Consider the following 11,736-nt stretch of genomic DNA (forward strand, 5'->3'; position numbering starts at 1 on the left):
TAACTTTTTCAATGTTTGTATTTAGCACTATTTCGAAGATTGAAATGACAAAGGCAATTTATTCTGCTATCCAAACACTATACCATTTGCTTCCCCTTTGAGCCATACTTGTTTCTTTCCTACCCTCTCCTGGAATCAATAAAATAAAAAATAAAAAAAAAAATCATAATCTTCACTATTATGTAGTGAACTACGTTCGACCTGATTCCTCAAAGAAGGATACGTAGGCGCCTCACGGTTCGGTCATAGGGTACACAACATACATAAAATGTGCACAAAAAGAAACATTAAGCGACCCCAATCAAGGAACTGGGGCAAGAATTGTATTGGAAATAAGAAAAGATTCCAAGAGTTGTAATTTTAAACACATACCAAAATTGTTTAGCTTTTCCATTTATAACCCCATACCAGAAAGACCTTTCGACCAATCTTAGAAAAATGCTGAGTCAAGCAAATGAAGATGGTTCGTAATACTCTGGTACAAACAAGAAAAAGAAAGTAAAAATGAGAGAGTCTTATAGGTGAAAACCCGCACGGGCACCATAAGGCGACGGAAGTTGAGAGAAAAGTAAAAATGAGAGAGTCTTATTGGTGAAAACCTTTGTAGGCACCATAAGGCGAAAAGAAAGTGAGAAATGAACAAATGAGGAAGGTTTATCGGTGAAAACTCTTTGAGACGTTACAAGCCCAACAGGCCTGTGAAATGAAAAATGAAGTTGGATTATGGAAATTTTGGGGGAAAACGAAAATAAGACAATAGATAAGAGATTGATTAAAATACTGGGTTGATTAATCCGAAATGCATACCCTGATCATTGGTGCCAGTAACTCCAATCAGATAAGTTTTCATTCTTGCTCCAACAGTCATCCAAAATTGGATTTTTCTTTTTATTCTATAATTGTCGAAATCAACGTGTTTCGTCACTAATAATCTTACTTTTCTAAAAGCTTTGAAATAAGTTTATTCCAAACAAATAAGAAGGAATGTCAAGGTATACTACCAAGATTCAAGGTTACATGATGCAAAATACGGCCACAAAAAGTGGAAGATAAAGGATATGGGTGTAAGAAAGGTGAAATCAAAAGTGGATCAGCAAAGTCAGAAGGGACATATGATTACAGTTAAAAGGGTTTGAAGGAAAAAGACACAGAGGGGAATCCTATAGTCAAGGCTCAATTACAAAGACAAAACAGTCTTTTCAATCATCCCAAGGCAAAAGAGAGGCGAAGAGAAACATCACCACCTGCAAGAATACCACAACCACCCTGCTTTAAACTAACGAAGTTTTCTTTGATTTAAAACAGGGGCAAAAACAATATTTGTGTCAGGAAATACCCGATAAAGAATTAAAGAAGTCAGGCGTCCACCTGGAGAATGAGGATGAAAAATTAAAGAAGTCAGGTGTCCACCTGGAGAATGAGGACAAAGAAAAGAAGAAGTCAGGCGTCCACCTGGAGAATGAGGATGAAAGAAAAGAAGAAGTCAGGCGTCCACCTGGAGAATGAGGATGAGAAAAAGAAGAAATCAGGCGTCCACCTGGAGAATGAGGATAAGGAAAAGAAGAAGTCAGGCGTCCACCTGGAGAATGAGGATAAGGAAAAGAAGAAATCAGGCGTCCACCTGGAGAATGAGGACAAAAGAATTGAAGAAATCAGGCGTCCACCTGGAGAATGAGGACAAAGAAAAGAAGAAGTCAGGCGTCCACCTGGAGAATGAGGATAAGGAAAAGAAGAAGTCAGGCGTCCACCTGGAGAATGAGGCCGAAGAAAAAGAAAGAAGTCAGGCGTCCACCTGGAGAATGAGGATGAGAAAAGAAGAAGTCAGGCGTCCACCTGGAGAATGAGGATGAGAAAAAGAAAGAAGTCAGGCGTCCACCTGGAGAATGAGGATGAGAATTAAATAAGTCAGGCGTCCACCTGGAGAATGAGGATGAGAAAAAGAAGAAGTCAGGCGTCCACCTGGAGAATGAGGATAAAGAAATTGAAGAAATCAGGCGTCCACCTGGAGAATAAGGATGAAAATTGAAAGAAGTCAGGCGTTCACCTGGAGAATAAGGATGAAAATTGAAAGAAATCAGGCGTCCACCTGGAGAATAAGGATGAAGAAAGAAAAGAAGCAGTCAAGGCACCCATCTGAAGAACGAGGGAATAAAATCGAAATGTTGAAATCAAAAGCCCGCTCATATGAAAAAGGAGTCCACTTAGAATCAATAAAACAGAGGAGTCCAACAGAATCCCCAGCAAGAAACAACAAGAGTTCCAAAAAGGAATACAGAATAAGCCAAAATGCCCGAGAGTCACCAAGATATCAAGACAACAAGAAACACAAGGGCATGATCTAGATAAGATTTTTTACAATTCCTGTACCATAATCTAGTTTAAATTTTTGTATTTCCTTTAAAGTAAGGTGTAATAAGGAGGTCAGCAAGCAGTAAAAGCAGCACGAAGCAGCAGTAACATCACAGTCCCGCGGTAGTCCCAGCTACCCAAAATTCCCGAACTACATTGACCTGATTCCTTTATAGCCAAGGATATGTAGGAAACCTTTGAAGCAGAGGTTCGGTCAAATATTTCCAAAAATGCTTCCCACGGAGTATTCGAACGGGCAGAAATCGCTCGTGTCCGCTCACTTTATCTTTGTACGAAAACTCTTCGAGTTTTCGCACAAAGAGGGGCAGCTGTGAGCACGTGATTTTTGCCTTACGAAAAACTACTCCAAAATAAATCAAAATAAATTTCTTTTACTGTGTAATTTCTGAATTTACGTGATGTTAAAAATTTGTTTATGTCCGTAAAATGTTTGTTTTGTCATAATTAAACAAAAATAAAATAAAATACATATTTGCATGAATATAGGATTTAATTATGCATTTAAGAGATAATTTAAAATAAATTCACAAAAATATGCATTGGTTTATTTTAAATGTTTCACTGTGTGATTGATGTTTTTGTCTATGTGTTAAATAATTGTTATAGAGTAATTAATATATTTTTGTAAAGGTAAAATTGTTTTATAATTACAATTAGAAATTTAAATTAGAAAAATGAAAAAAAATAAAATAAAAATACATATACATAAAAATCGGACCTGGATTTAAATCCAGGCCCAACCAAATTAATTCCCTTCACAGCCCAATCCCAACAGCCCCATGTCCGGTCCAATTCAAGCAGAATCAAACGACGTCATTTGATCACCCCTTATCAAGGGCCGTTCGATCAAATCCAACCAACGGCCAAGATTTCACCACCCTAACCCAAGACCCTTACCCGATCCATTAACCCGATTCAGTCCGACCCCAACTTCAAACCGAACGATGTCGTTTGGATTAATGAAATAATCCTGGCCCTTCATCTTGCTTGATCGGACGGACGATATCAATCCACCCCACCCCTATATAAATCCCAAACCTTTACCCCGGCCCCTAACTAAACACCCCCCCCCCTCTCCGCTCCTGTTCATCATCGTTCCAAACAGACCCCTAACCCTAGCCGCCCCTATTCCCCTTCGCCTGAAACCCGGCGGCATCAACGCCGCCGGTCACCAACTTAACACCCTAGGACCTCCTGAACCTCCCCTACACGAATCCAACCTTAGTTTCCTTCGAATCAGGCCCCAACTCTTCGAATCTTAAATCGAAGGTTGGCCTGAAAACCTGATCTAAACCAAACCGCACATAGTTAACACCATAGCTTCCCCTAGTCATCCTGAGTATGGATCTGTTGGTTGTTTGGTTCGAATCAGTTCGGAACTGCTCGAATCTTCTTTTGAAGATTCGGACCAAACAAGGACGAACTCAGATCCGTTTCACACTAACACCAAATGACCCCTAGGCTACCCTCACCATTGTGTCATGTTTGGTTATTCTCGAATCTGACCAGAAATGGTTAAATCCCAAATCGAGTTTTTTAAGAACCCTAAAAGTACAAAACTTCCGGATTCTGTGCATATTAAATGAAGATTGAGGTTTAATCGACCTTAGCCGAAGTATTTTCAATGGAAAATACTTCGACTAAGGTCAGTTTGATTTCAAACAAAAATCCGAAATCCAAGTTGAGTTCGAGTCGGAATAAAATTGAAGATTCAAAGGTATTTTTTCTATTTATATTGTGTATTATATATGTATTTTTGTGTTTGTTTTAGTCTGTATAATTTTTCAACCTGTTATTATCATACTGTCTCCTACTCGTCTACCTAATTTTAAATGTGAATTGTTTCTGATTGATTGTGCTTAGTTACAATGTGTGTAATCGACTCGATTTAGTTCGTCGATTAATTATATTATGAATTTTCATTCATAATAATACTGATTGAAACAACCTGTTTTCTATCATATGTACTGTTTGTTGACAGATATTGTAGATAATCATCAGTTAAATCATCCTGGTTTATATGAATCTGTCAATAAGTGTTGTATATATGTTGTCTGAACATTAAAGTGTCAAGGGCATTGTCAGTATTGGCAATGATCCTGTATGTGTCTGATTTTGGTTCAATGTTAAATCCAGTCTGAATTGTTATGATAACTTCAGTAATGTTGTTATGATGATAGTTATGAATTCAGTATAATATTGCTGTAATGTCCAGTTTGAATTCAAGTTTGCAAAAGTTGGTCAAATGCAATTGTGTTAGGAGGTTAATAGGATTGGTTTTAGCTGTAAATCAGGGAGATAACTAAGTTTGTACAGATTTTAGAATCTGTTTTGCTATAGGTTCTGATTTTTCAGTAATAACATCAAGATTTCAGGGGCACTTCTGGGAATGAAACAGTAAAAAACAGGGTGTTAGTGCTAGTATATTATAATGTAATGTTAGTGGCTATTAGTTAATGATACTAATGGGGAACAAGGGATAATGGGCTGCTGAAAATCAGGGAAAAGGTTTTACATAATGGGATTTTCTATTTTTAAAAAAGAAGAAGGGGGTCCAAGAAGCACTTAAATTGCCTAGGACCAGCCCTGTATAAATACAGGAGCTGGACAGACAGTTAAGGAGGACAGAATTTAGGAGAGTCTTTGAGGAATTTTCAGAAAAACTGGAAGAAAGTTTAAGAGTTCCTTTTTGAAGAAATTTTAGGAAAATTGAGAGGGAGTTTCAGACAGAAGGAGAGTTTTAATCATTTTTGAGAGGGAGGGAAATCAGTTTTCAGAAGAAGTTTAGTTTGAGAGAATTTAGGAGAGGAAGAAGAAACAGAAAAGGAACAAAAAGAACAGTCATACACACACACAGATATACAGCAGCAGAAAACAGAAAAATCAAAAAAAAATGGAAATTTGAAACTGAAAAGATATTGAAATCTGAAATATTGTTTCTTTTGTTGAATCTGTTCAACCTTACTTGGTTCCACTGTTCAGTTAAAATCCGAAGTGTTTCTTAAAAGTACTTTACTGTGCATCTGGGCTCTTCGAATCCTATTCTTGTTCAGATTTTACTGTGTTATCAGTATATTCTACTGAATTTGTTACTGCTGCAACTGCTGAAACTTACTTCTTCTACCTTCATTTTCAGGTATATATATATCCTTTTAAATTCTATGTTGGAAAGAGATTCAATATGGTGGATAAATGGAGATTGAATTGAAATTCTGTTTTTATTGGTCCAAGTTCATCAATTTAAATTTCGTTTTTTTTATTTTATGTTAGTTAATTAGTAGTGAATTCGATTTGATAGCTATGAGCTAATTATCTTACTTTGAAACTACTTTAAAGATTTGTAATAACATTAGCTCATTATCTCATTAGTTTAATCATATTAAATTGTCGAAGTAGGGAATATGGTATGAATGTTGGTCATTATTTAAATTTTGTTGTTGGTTAAGTAAGAAGTGATGTTGAAGGGCCAAGATAACTATAGTAGTGATATTTTTGTTACATAAGGTTAAGATGATGATGTCGATAAGATAATAGATGTGTGTATAAACTTTGGTGAAAGGTGACATGGTATAGCTTGTTACGATGTTTAAAATATTATGAAGGTTTACAACATATAACTAAGTTGCATATAAGGTAATTTTATTGAATTGGCTTGTATAATAATTCCTTTCTTATAAACTCGAATGCCTATCTACCTTCTTAAAATAAATTAACCAAGTAATTAGGCCTATTAGATTAAAAGCAAGCATATAAGAATGAAAAGAGATGTATAAGCATAAATTGCCACACTTCATATCAATGATAATCAGAAGTAGAATTTGCATTAAATAAATAATGAAAATTCTCGGAAATATTTCCTTCCTTTATGAATCATTTATTTTCAGTTTCATATGCAATTTATTCTTTGGCATATATATATGTCATATTTGTTTAAAAATAGTATTAATCATATTTTTATTCTGTTCTTTGAATTTGAATAGTCTTGGATAAACATGTTATATGTGGAAATTCCATAATATCATTACAAATATGTCGCGCGATTAGGGATACGTTCGCGTACCCTAATTATATTTTTAAAAAGCAAAAATTCGGATTATGCGTACGCGCAATTTCGAACGAATATTTAATAAAAGGATTTTTCCCAAAGGCGTTAAATCAATTTCATAAAAAAACCGAGATGTACGGTTCACTATTCAGAAAAACAAATATTCTTGATTCGACACAATTTCGAAAAATGATTGCTCAATAAATATATTATCCGAAGTTATTGTGTACACGTACGCGTGACGCAATTCCGCATTTTTAAATTTATAACACGAATATACGTACGCGTAATTCGATTCAAAGAAGGGTTCTTAACCACAATAAGTAAAAGCGGTAGAAAAATCATGTAAATAAAAGTATTTAATAAAAATCAAGATAATTAAGCCAATAATAAAAACAGTTAAGTGACCGTGCTAGAACCACGGAATTCGGAAATGCCTAACACCTTCTTCCGAATTAACAGAATTCCTTACTCAGGATTTCTGGTTCGCAGAATAATGAACAGAGTCATATTCTCCTCGATTCAGGGATTATAATTGGTGACTTGGGACGCCTTAAAATTCCCAAGTGGCGACTCTAAAATAAATAAACAAATCCTGTTTCGACTGTCCTTCAATTGGAGAAAACTCCCCACGCGCCCCGCGGGCGCGGCAGAAAAAGGAGGTGCGACAACAGGCACCTTATTGCTAGGCACCATATTGCTGTTTTTGCCATGGTGGCTAGATTCAACATCGACATTCAATGAGCAGACTGAGAGTTTAGCATTTTTAAGCTGAACTGAAATTAAAATCTTAAAGAACAAGTATAAAATAGAGCGTGTTATGGAAATTTGTATCAAACCACCACTATTATTCTTATCCCCATGGTGGGCGCCAAACAGTTTACCTTTAAAATGGATAACAATTAAATTTATAACGGATTTTTAAAGATATGTAGATTGATTTAACATAAATGGTCAAGAATGTTAAATAAGAGAACTAAAAAGGAAATAAATAACCAAACCAGTTGTGACGTTGGATCTAGGCTCGAATCTAAGCTTAACAGTTGTTCTACCCTCGGTTCAGAGTCAAATGTATATGAAGAGTTATGATCAAAATAAGAACCTTTCTATAACTAGAAAGCAGAGAAATTAGTTTGTATTGTCTTGATATGCGTGTTACCGTTCTTGTATTAAATAAAATTCATCCCCTTTATATAGTAGGAGAGTTTCACCCTTAGTACAATTCTAAGAAAGGTAAAAATCTTCTTTTTTGTTGATCACTGATCCGCTGCCGATACGGGCCGAGATCTGCGCCGTAATATAAGTTTGGGTGCGGACGTCACGGCCTTCTGTTAGTCGTGTGCAACTATTTGTAGAGCTTTCCGAGGTCATGGGGCTCGTACCAGATTCAGGGTTGTTGTCTTATAGGGCCCGGTGACGAGCACTCTGTTCGAGCCTTAGTATGAGAAGTTTCCCACTTCGACTCCGATCCCATATAGTCATATCTAGGCTTTATTTGCCTCACTGAAAAATCAGGGTGCTCAATAGCCCTGATTTTACCTGTATACAGCTTTAATGTGAAAGAAGAAGTAGGGGTGGGCATATTTCGGTCGGAACCGAAAAAACCGACTGAACTGAATTTTTTTTTATTTCGGTTTCGGTTATTCGGTTTGTTCGGTCGGTTTCGGTTTAAAATTTTAAAATTTCAGTTTTTCGGTTCGGTTTTCGGTTATTAAGTTTTTTAATTCGGTTAACCGAAAAACCGAATTATTAGTATATATGTTATTTAAGTTATATATAGGCTAAGCCCATAGGTAATAAATTAATACTATTAGGTCTAATCTATCAAAGAATCAACCCAATTAAGTAAGTTTATCAACTTTCTAATCTTAAAGACTTTCCCTCTATTAAAACTTCCATAGCATATGTGATAGATACCGGGAGAATTTCACACAGAGTTGTAATTTACACTATGTTTGAATTTTATAATCCATAATAGTGTGCAAAGTTTAATCTATTATTTTTTCTATAAACACAATATTTCCAACAATTTCGAAGTTTTGAGAAAAATCAACAAATTCACCGGTCGTATTATTACATAGAAGGAGTCCGATATGATAATATTCAAACCGAATACCGAACCGAAATAACCGAACCGAAATTAGAAAAACCGAACTGAACCGAACTTATTTTAGTTCGGTTTCAGTTACTACTTTTACAAAACCGAAAACCGATTAACCGAACCGAATTTCTTCAAACCAAACCGAACCGACCGAATGCCCACCCCTAAGAAGAAGAGCATTTTAGCTCTCTTTTTTTAACGTGCATGCGATCAAAATAGGTGAGATTCACCTTTTGTTCCATGTCAGCTATTGTGCCTAATAGACTCGATTCAAATAGAGATTGAGTGTTTAATATGTCATGAGCTGAGTTTAAGTGTCTAGGTGAAAAAGGGACAAGTTTAAGGGTCTGTCTATGTAATCAGCATAAAATTATTTAAAATTATATTTTTAGTTTGTTTGGAAGAGGTTAATATAACGCAAACTCGCAAGTGATACCGAGAATCTCACACAGGGGAAGACAGAGGCAGAGGGAGAGTATCAGTTATATGTTTGGGCAAATCCAGTAACTTTTTTAGACTCTGATTTGTATTAGATAATCCACTAAATATATATATAGATATTTAATTGTGATTCTAATAACTATGACTATCTATGGGTTCAATATCAAGTTTAGAACCCATAAACATTAAATTCTGTCTCTGTCTCCGGGAAGATACATGGGTACTAATGTGCAGGGACAGACCCACCTTGAACTAAACTAAGGGGTATCACGTGACACCGCTTCGTCGGACAATTTTAATATACACACACACACATATATATATACCCACCTATAAGGTTACAAGAAGGAGGAAGTAAGGGTAAAATACTAATTATAACAGCTCATGACCCACAAATGTGGAACTCGGTAAGACCTATGGAAAGAAATAGTAGTGGCGGACTTTATAAAAACTTATAATGACACAGACGCAGAAATAATGTATAAATATATGGAGACTTTCTTAGGAGAATCAACAAATGTGAACTTTATTGTGCATATACTTATACATAGAAAGAAAATGACAACCCTTAACGTCAAGAGTCGCTTGGAGCGTTAGTTCGGCGCATGATTTTGTTGGCCGAGGTTGCAGGTTCGAACTTCACACTAAACATGTTTTTGGCAAATATGACATTTGTGGCTAAAAATTGTCGTTATGTAGCATCGAACCCACAACTTGTTTCTTAAAACAATATTTGACCAATGGGTCAAGGCTATCTATTACCTAAAGATGTGATACTAATAATTTTGTTTTCCTTTTATAATATCGATACCGTTTACGGAAAATTCTGTATACGGCCTGCTAATGTGTTAAGGTCACCAAAAAAATAAAGTTGTTAAAGATTATTCTTATTTTGATGATTGTAGATACCTTTGGAGTTTTATTGTTCAAATTTCAAAATCACACTTTTTTTTGTATAACTATCATTTTTTGCAAAGACCAATTCTTATATTTCAATTATTGTTTCTATTTCTCTCTTCTTTCTTTTTTCCCCTTTTCTTGCCTAAAGTTTGGCTACCTAACTTTACATTATTCCATACGTAGCAATTGGGTTTATTCATTGGATTTGGGCAAGTTCATAACGATTTTTTATTTGGAGTAGATAATTAGTGAAATTATCTATGTTCTTACACATCCAAAAAAAATTAATTGGGTTCAACAATGAATTTCAGTGAGATATTAAAATTAATAATTCAGTTATATATAAGGTGGGAAAACTAAATGTCTTTTTCTTTTACGTAATTTTATTTTCAAAAGAAAAATGGAATGTATAATATCATCAAGGGCGAAGCTAGCATGTGAGTTATGTATTTAGCAAAATCAATAACGTTCGTTCAAGTTCTATAATTGTCTTAAGAAATTTATTAAATATATATAAATTATAAATTTAAAACACAATAACTTAAAAGAATTAAAATTGTAAACTCATAATCTTTAAATTCAGACTCCACCTCAGAATATCACGCTTAAGTCTTATGTCGGACCATATGTAGACATTAAATTGATTAGCTCAACCATGTGATAGGTAGTACAAAAAGTTTAATTTCAGTATAATAATAGAAAACTTCACGTTGACATACATGTAATAATCATTGTAATTAGAAAAAAATGAAGTACCAAAAGGCAAAAATCAACTACTGTGAGTTTGATTTGATATATATGTCTAGCAAATTGACATAATTAATTTTGGGTATCTAAGAACTAGGGGGCCCAACGAATCTAAAGCTAAACTTTATAAGGGGCCTTATATTTTTTAGAAAACAATTATTATTTTTATTTAAAATCTATTTTCTTAGTTTTTTTATATGCAAAGCTATTAATGATTTTCTTATAATCAATTTCTCCTAATAAGTCTTTCTCAATTTACAATATAGTCAATCCATTTAACCCCTCATGAGATATTATTGGTCTTAGACAAGATTTTATCAATTTTACTTTTGGAAAAACTTCTTTCCCTGGAACAATGGTAAAAAAACTTCATTTAACCCCTGATGAGATATTATTGGTCTTAGACAAGATTTTATCAATTTTACTTTTAAATCCCTGAAACAATGGTAACATGAGTTATTAATATTATTCTATAAGAAATATAGGCATTTGAAAAAGAATCAAATCTTCATAGTTGATAGAGTATATCAATTAAATTGTTATCTTTTATATTTTTCTTTAACACTTTTAATTCAGAAAATAAATATAAACAATCAATATCGGATTGATTATTATGGTTTAAGAAACATTCAATATTACGACAATTTTTTTTTTAAATTTCCATCATCTAGTGATCTCAGTTTTTTACCGCTAAATAGAAAATCAAAATTATTTTCATATGCTTCGAATTGTTCAAATTTATTTTGAAGTGAAAAAATAGTTTTGTTTACTATGTATAAAAAGTAATCCACTCTTAAAAGACTCTTTGAGAGATGTTGAGATTTAATTTTCAACATTCTCATCAATTATTTTTTTCCTATATATCACACGTTTCTTACGAAATTCGGGCTTGATCATTTCAAATATAATTTCTTTAGTAGAAATCATAACAATTGCAAATCCTTCTTCTATATATTTGTTAAAGAAAGAAATCAAATTTTTTTCAATTTCTTAAACTTCTATATAGCCTATTAAGTGTATCAAAAATGGGCCCCAAACACCTGTTTTTGGGAAGGTTCACCCCTGCCAGGCACATGCTCATGTAATACTTTTATTACCGTATCTTTCAATATTTATAACAATCGTAAGTGAC

Source organism: Nicotiana tabacum, chromosome 5 (genome assembly GCF_000715075.1).
Source record: "Nicotiana tabacum cultivar K326 chromosome 5, ASM71507v2, whole genome shotgun sequence".
In the NCBI taxonomy this organism is placed as follows: Eukaryota; Viridiplantae; Streptophyta; class Magnoliopsida; order Solanales; family Solanaceae; genus Nicotiana; species Nicotiana tabacum.